The following is an 8,838-nucleotide window of genomic DNA, read 5'->3' as shown; positions in this document are numbered from 1 at the left end:
TGCTGCTTTTTTTTTAATTAGGGAAATAGGCCAAATTTAAAGAGAGACTCTGTGAAAGCGCATCTAGCTGCGCCTTCAAATTTTCTCTCTTCGCCTTTTTTTTTAAATTTTGTTAGGGTTAGGGTTAGATTTTTTTATGATTTAGGGTTTAGGGTTTAAGAGTAAAATCGTGAAAGTTTATAGGTAGATTTGAGGGGTCGGGGATGCAATAACGCATCTCAAAACACATACATTTCATATGTCATGCTAGGATAGGACCATTACCTCAGAAACTCATCCTATGAAAGTTAGGTTTTAGGGCGACAGTGCTTGATACAGTCACGGGTCGAAGTCTAAGTGCAATTCCTAGTCGAAGGCTGTGATGTGGTCACGGGTTGGAGTATAATCGGGGGCCAGTTGACGGTCGTTATGCAGTCACAATTTCAAGCTTTTTGGATACTCATAAATAACATCTTATGCAACAGCCCACCCGACGTAGACCATATCAATATGCAATTTGGCGTATAATTGATTAAGCCATGGTAGAAAAAGGATGAGGTTGGTGAATCATCCGTTAAGTATCTGGTGGCGTATTGCGTGGATTTAACAGTATGCCCTTTTTGCGGAACGCCTCACTGAAATTTTCCATTTGGCGAACTCTAAAGTTTGGTGGACTCTTTTGTGAGACAACCTGCCAACCCCAAGTATTTTGAGTGAACTTGTTAGTTGGCAGAGCGACAGAATTATTTTCCTTATTTTAGCAAGGAAACAGTGGCTTGGTTAAGACCTAGTTGGAATTGAACTAGAATACTGTTGGTGACAACTTGGTGTGTTTAGGTAACTGAATGACTTGTTTAGTTGACTTGTTTTAGCGTATAAGTAACGTTTTACTACTCACTAAACTAATTAATGGTAGTAGTTATGTTTGGTAGATGATTAGGGAAGCCTATTTTCGGGTTACAGGGCTATAGTGGGATTTTTTGACCCTCCCACTAAGCTTTGTCCCTGTTGCCTGTGCTATATAAGGATGTTGTTAACAGAAATGTTTCACTTTTTTTTCTCTGAGTTCTTCCCTAAGTCTCTAGAAATTTTTAAGTTATCTTCTCTAGAGAAGACGAGGAAAGTTTCTAGTAGTTAGTAAAACGCCATTGATAAGTATCAGTGTATTGTTAATTCCTAGAAACTCTTAAGATGACGTCGAGGGAATTCACATTTTTGTATTAGTGTATGAATGACTAAATTCTAGTAGGAAAATAGTCTAATGGTTATAATTGTTTTTTATTTAGCTTAAGAAGCTAGTGAATGTATGAGCAATCGAGGCAAATGACTAGTAGAATAGATTCTGTTTTGAAGTTTTCTAGTGAGTTCCTTCTTACTTCCTTGAGTTATGAAAATTATATGATATGTGGGTTGTGTATGATAAGTTGTCTCTTTTGTAAATAGGTCGATATGTTGTGTGTAGTTGTGTGTGTAGTCAACTAGTGTGTTTGATTGAGTATGGTTAGTGTGTCTGTAAGACTAAGTCTTACAAAAGCGTCTGTTTTTCTAATGAGTATTGTTGCTTGTAAATTATTGGTGTTCTTGCATTCGTTTTGTGTCTATTTGGAACTCACTAAGTTTAAATGAACTTACTCTTTTACTTTTCTTTCTCAAGCGTTTTGTTGTAGAAGAAGCTCAGTAGAAGGGGACTATGCCAAAGTTGTGTTTGCGAGTGAGCCATTGGTCTATTTTTTTTATCATGCCTAGCAATTTTGGTGGGTGGCGTATAACTTTGTTTTATAATAAACTTTTTTAATTATCGTCTTTGTCTATATTGTTTCTGTTTCAAAGGAATTACCCTTTTTCTTTGATAATTGACGCTTACCTATGAGAAAGGTTGATTATGAATTTTCAAATTATATGTTTATGTCATAGTGGTGCTACGAATGGATAATAGAATTTTCCCTTATAATCCCTAATAATTTTACTAAAAATGCATCATGTAGTGAAAGAAGATCAATAGAATTCAACAAAGAAGGGTATCAACAAAATTATTTTATAAGTTAAGTTGAGTAAAAAATTTTGAACTTGCTGGTCACGCCTCAATTCGTTAGGTGGTCTATTTGGCTCAGCGTCATGCACCATGTTTCTTGGTGGGCTAATGGGTGTTACAAGTTTTTGGTATCAGAGCCTAGGTTTAGTCGATTCTCAAAAAACCAAAGGCCAAGTCGCACCCCGCCATGCATGATATATCTTTAGCTTAGTCCCTGTAGTTTGATTAAATGAAGTTTTGTTGTAGCTAAGAATTATGTTTGAAAGTTCAAGAATAGTGATGGGTAAAGAGTTTGAGAGTCAAGTGCCTCCGGCACAAGGGTAGGATCCCACTACTGATTTTGGCGTGACCAAAAATGCTTTTCGTAATGCTTTTACCACAATGATAAGTCAATGGTTTGACTAGTTTATGGGAACAACTCAATTACCTCATCCACCACAACAAACCTCAGCCTGAAGTGGTATAGCCAGTACCTCTTGCAACTCCAGTATTAGCTGTAACTCCATTTAAAGAAGATCCTATGAGGGAGATACGTAAGCGTGGTGCTAAAGAGTTTCTGAGGGATAAGGACGATGACCCCGCATCAATAGAATAGTGGCTATCTAGCTTATGTAGAGTGATTACAGAGTTGAAATACATGCCAGCGGATAGCCATTTATGTGTTGTATCCTCGTTAGAGGGGGAGGCATATCAATGGTGGGAGACGCTAATAAGAATGACCCTTGAAGAGCAGATTGATTGAAATTTCTTTTTAGTGAAATTTAGAGAAAAGTATGTTAATCCGATGTATAGCGAATAAATGAAGAAAGATTTTCTATATCTTAGATAGGGATGAATCTAAGTAATAGAGTACAAACGAGAATTCATCAGACTTAGTCGTTATGTGTGAGACATGTTCGAAACTGAAAAAGCTTTGTTCGGTAAGTTTGATTGGGGCTTAAGGGATAAAACCTGTGCCCTAGTGGCAGCATCAGAAGTCTAGAGTCTAGTAGCCATGACAGCTAAGGCGTAGAAGATGGAAATAATTGTTCAAGAAAGAAGCAAAGGCATGATAGGGAAAGAATGAAGTGTAGAATCTCTACTCCACCACCGTCAACAAATTTTAAGAAACTAAAGGATAAAATATTCTTTGCACCAAGAAGAGACTTTCAGCCTACGATTTTTCGACGAGAAGGAGGTGGATGACAAGCTACCTTAATGGCAAGTACAAGTGTGTCTAGAATGATAAGGGATCCCGTATGTGAGCACTATGGAGGAATCACCGGTGAAAATGGTGGAGACATTTGAGAGCTTGTTATTCATGTGGATCTTCGGATCCTTAGCTTAGAGACTGCCCCTCAAAAGTTGACGTCATCTCGGAATCATCTGTACGTGGGGCACAAACCTCACAATAGCAGACGAGGTTTGGATTAATTGCAAAATTAGGGTCAGTTTAGGGACTCCAAAGAAGAATTACACGAATCCCAACTCAATGGTGTCCACTAGAGCCTATATCATGAAGGCTAAGGAAGATGCAAAACTACCTAAAGTTATTACGGGTAAATTTTCTTTTTCAAGAAATAGCATACATGCATTAATAGACCCTGGGTCAACCCATTCGTACATCTGTACAAAGGTCTTTGAAAGTAAGAGTCTAAAAAATTTCCCTTCTGAGACAAATATGTTGGTAACAAATCCTTTGGTCAAAGTACGGTAGTCAATAGAGTAATTAGAATCTGCCCGCTGGCTTTTGGTGATCACATCTTTATGGCAGACTTGTTACTACTAAGTTTTCATGAATCTGATGCTATTCTTGGTTTGGATTGGTTAACCAGACATAACGTCGTTCTAGACTACCAAGCTAGAGGCATACGACTTCTAACTTCAAAAGGTAAAGAAGTGTTACTGCCCGGTGTGCAGACCAGTATGGCGAGTAGTATAATTTCGACGGTATCTGCCAGAAAGCTAATAGTTAAGGGCGTAAATGCCTACCTAGCGTATGTTATGGACTCAAATGAGGCGAGGAAGGATATCAGTTAAGTACCAATTCTGAAGGAGTTCTCCAATGTGATTCTAGAAGAACTCTAAAGCATACCACCAGGCCGAGAGGTGAATTTTTCGATTGAAGTAGCACCGAGTACTGCACCCATATTTTGTGCCCCATGTAGGATGACACTATTGAAGTTAAATGTAACACCTCTAACTCGAATCCGTCGCCAGATTAGGGTTACGAAGCATTACGGATCAAAACATAGTTCAAAACAGTTATTTAATACAATTCAAGCACAAAGTAATATAATCTCCTTTACAAATTTTTTTATTTTATACAAGTTAAATTCGTATATTTGAATCACATAGTCAACCAAAATCAATCATACTTTTCTAGTCATTTCACATATACGAATCATGCTTCAATATTCAACTATATCAATATAATTTATCTAATCAAATTACTAACCAACCAACAATCATCAAAATCATAGTGCACGTGCTTCATAAATACAAAGTTAGAACCATGTGACCATCAATTACATGGCATTCGAATATCTAAATCATAATCAAACACAATTCTTCTCACAAACCGAGCATACATTAAGAAATCCTTTAGTATAATTTCATGCCTTTAACTAAATACTAAACATACCAATTCCACCATTCAATATTAAGCTAAACATACTATTTCATAACCTAATACAAACATCAACATGTCACTTATAACTATATATATAACTAATGAAACATGCCTAAAACATAGTCATTAGTCACCATTTAGAATCGTACCTAAATAACCAATACACAATCAATATATACATATTCATCATATAACCTATAGGAACATACACCATAAGTAAAAAAAAAATACATCCATCATTTACCTCATTACTCAAACCAAATTATATGACCATCCACCATACAATATATACCATATAACATACTTCCAAAATGAGCTAATTACATGGCCTAATATACATGAACATTAGCATCATTATCAAGCCATTTTCGCATGGCTATATATATACAAATCAAAATGAACCATATCGAAATTTGACTATACATGCCATAAGTCAAAGGTACAAACTCTTAAAGTACCGAAATAGCAATCGATAGTGTGATGATGTTCCTCGACGATCCCCGAACTCGAGCTAGCTTTATATATCTATAAGACAGAAAAAATGCACAAAGTAAGCTTTGATAGCTTAGTAAGTCATAAGAAAATAATTCATCACAAGAAAATATATAATTAAATTTGAAATAGGCCAAATTTAACTAATCTCATACGCATATATAGTCATTTTTCTCATATAATCCAAATTACCACATTAATTAACTTTACTTACCTTATTTTTTTTCAATGAACATATAAACCTCATACATACCTGAATCATTTAGCTCAAGTTCACATTCGGACTCGTTTTAACATTGCCCGTTGAACCATTCGAAATCATTAAGGATACTCGGAAACACATATATCACATAGAATGCCATATCCTAGATATGGTCTTACATGTTGTCACATATCGATGCCTCTGTCCCAGACAGGGTCTTACACGAATCATATACGGTTCCAATATCCCAGACATGGTCTTACATGTAATCTCATATCGATGCCAATGTCTCATACATGGTCTTACACAAAATCACACCTCGAAAGTCCTAACATCATGTCATACGTATCCTATACAATTCCTATGGTTTATACGGGGTTTTCAGACGTCGTAATTCAATCAATTCAAGCTCGAAACAGGTCATCCCATGCTCAGTTCAATTCAGCAACATATATATTTGTATATACAATTGAATTTAAGAACATTTATTTACTTATGAACTTACCTCGCTCAAAAACGAATGGATCGGAACGACTATTCGACAACTTTCGACTTTCCCCGATCTAACTCCGACTTCTTTCTTTATCCAAATCAATTCAAATTTAACTTATTTAATCACATATCCATTTAATTTCATCCAAAAACACACAAATGGGCATTTTGCACTTAAGCCCCTAAAATTTCATATTTTCTCAATTTAGTCCCTATTTCAAAACAACACAAAATACACATAATTTCATTAAACCCATGCTTGGTCGAATCTTCCCTAGGTCCCTAGCAGCCCATTAATTCCATTTATTTCACTTTTCAACCCCTGAATTTGCAAATTTCACAAATAAATCCTTAATTTGGATTTTCATCAAAAATCACTTTATAAAATATGAAAATTTAACATCAAATATTCATATTTCATTATTAAAAATCAAATACCACATAAAATCCCTAATGGAAACTATCAAAATCAATAATAGTTTTGAAATCGAAGACACAGGCTAACTAGTTCTAGCTGTAATGATTACAAAAACGTAGAAATCATTAAAAACGGAGTTAAAACCGTACCTATTTGAGCAAAAACACCATGGATGAATGTCAAGCTCTTCAATGGCTATTTTAAACCCTATTTTTAGTTGTAAATGGATGGAGGATGATGATATTTGGCTTTGTTTTATTTATTATTAACTTAATTACCTATTTACCCTTTTACCCTTTAAAAACATTAATAATAACACCAATTGTCACTCCATTATCATCAAATATCTCATAAATGAGATATTTACTACATAAGGACCTTCATTTTTAAATTCTATAGCTATTTGATACCTTTAGCTTATAGAACACAACTTTTACGTTTTACGCGATTTAGTACTTTTTATCGAATTAAACACTTAAACGATAAAATGTCTTTACAAAAATTTCACACAACTCTAATATCATGCTGTAAATATTAAAATAATAATAAAAATAAATTTTACGCCCTCAGATTTGTGGTTCCAAAACCACTATTCTGATTTAGCTAAAACCAGGCTGTTACATTAAAGAAGCGAAAGAAACAGCTACAAGATCTTTTGGACAAATGATTTATTCGACCAAGTGTTTCACATTGAGGCGTGCCAATCCTATTCGTGAAAAAGAAGGATAGGACTCTCCACTTATTCATCGATTTTTGTCAATTGAACAAGGTGATTGTGAAGAACAAGTACTCGCTACCTTAAATAGAAGACTAGTTCAATCAACTAAGTGAATCTACCATTTTCTCCAAAATTGACTTGCAGTTTGGCTCCTCCCAAGTGAAGATTAAGGGTGACAATGTTCCAAAAATTCCAATTTGCTAATGCTACAGACATTATGAGTTCCTAGTGATGACGTTTGGGTTAACAAATGTGCCCACAATATTCATCGATCTGATGAATAGAGTCTTTTAGCCCTACTTGTATCATTTTGTAATCATCTTTATTGATGATATTTTAGTCTACTCTAAAAGCAAAGCAGATCATGAAAAACACCTAGAGATTATGCAAAAGACTATAAGAAAACAAGTTATACGCCAAATTCAATAAGTGCGAATTTTGGTTGGGAGAAGTTCATTTATTGAGTCACGTTATTTTTGCAGAAGCCATCAAGGTAGAACCTGATCAGATCAAAGTAATGCTTTATCAAAATCCACCAAGAAATGTCATTGAGGTATGTAGTTTCTTGGGATTGGCAAGTAACTATAGGCGATTTGTAAAAGGGTTTACCATGTTGGCAACAACTCTCACGCGACTACTAAGAAAGAAAGAAAATTTTGAGTGGACGGTGGCATGTCATGAGAGCTTTGACAAGCTAAAAGTAGTTCTAACAGAGGCCTCTATTTTGGCTCAACCGGAGTCTGGCGTAGAGTACACTGTGTTTACCGACGCATCTTTAAATGGGTTGGGATGTGTGCTCATAAAGGAAGAAAAGATTGTGGCTTATGCATCGCACCAGCTCAATCCGCATGAGAAGAACTATGCAACACGTGACTTGGATTTAGCTACTATGGTGCTAGCACTAAAGATCTAGAGACACTATTTCTATGGGGTGAAGTGTCATATTTTCTCGGACCATAAAAGATTAAAGTACCTGATGATGCAGAAGGACTTAAATCTATGCCAACGACATTGGATGAAGCTACTAAAATATTACAACCTAGCAATCGAGTACCATCTTGGAAAGGCTAATATGGTGGCAGACGCTTTAAGTAGGAAAACTGTGGACACCTTGGCATCTCTTCGAGCGAGTGTTCGCCTGGCAGACGACAGATTTCTCATTGCAGAATTGACTGTTCGACTTATTTTTCTCACTCAGATTTTCCAAGAATAGTTAAAATATGTGAAGTATGATAAGTACAAGAGGTGGACGGTGTCTGACGATACTATGAACTTCACCCTAGAAAAAGATGGCGAACTTAGATGTATAGGTAGAATGTATGGGCCAGTAGGAAATGATTTGAGGCAAGTATTGTTAAAAGAGGCTCACCAAAGACTCTTCTCGCTTCATCCAAAAAACATTAATATGTATCATTATTTAAGAAGTTTGTATTGGTGGCCTGAAATGAAGTAGGAAATATCAGAATATGTCTCGAGTTATCTGACATGCCAACAAGTGAAGGCAGAACATCAAGTACCCTCAGGGAAGTTGTATCCTCTAGAAATTCCTGAGTGGAAGTGAGACAAGATTACCATGGATTTCATCTTAGGTTTTCCTCTGAGTCCAACTAAAAACAACGTAGTCTGGTTAATTATAAATCTACTTACTAAGTCTGTCCATTTCCTGCCTGTATGCACAAACTATTCATTGGAAAAATTGGTGGAACTCTACATATTTGAAATTGTGCGCCTCCATGATATACGAATATCCATAGTGTCAGATCGAGATCCAAGGTTCACTTCGAGGTTTTGGAAATGACTACAAGAATCTTGAAGAACCAAGCTACAGTTCAGTACTACCTTCCGTCCCAGACATATAGGCAATAAGAAAGGGTAATTCAATTTCTTGAAGACT

Source organism: Gossypium hirsutum, chromosome D04 (genome assembly GCF_007990345.1).
Source record: "Gossypium hirsutum isolate 1008001.06 chromosome D04, Gossypium_hirsutum_v2.1, whole genome shotgun sequence".
Classification (NCBI taxonomy): domain Eukaryota; kingdom Viridiplantae; phylum Streptophyta; class Magnoliopsida; order Malvales; family Malvaceae; genus Gossypium; species Gossypium hirsutum.
The sequence above is the reverse complement of the archived record's forward strand: the minus strand, read 5'-3'. Positions refer to the sequence as shown.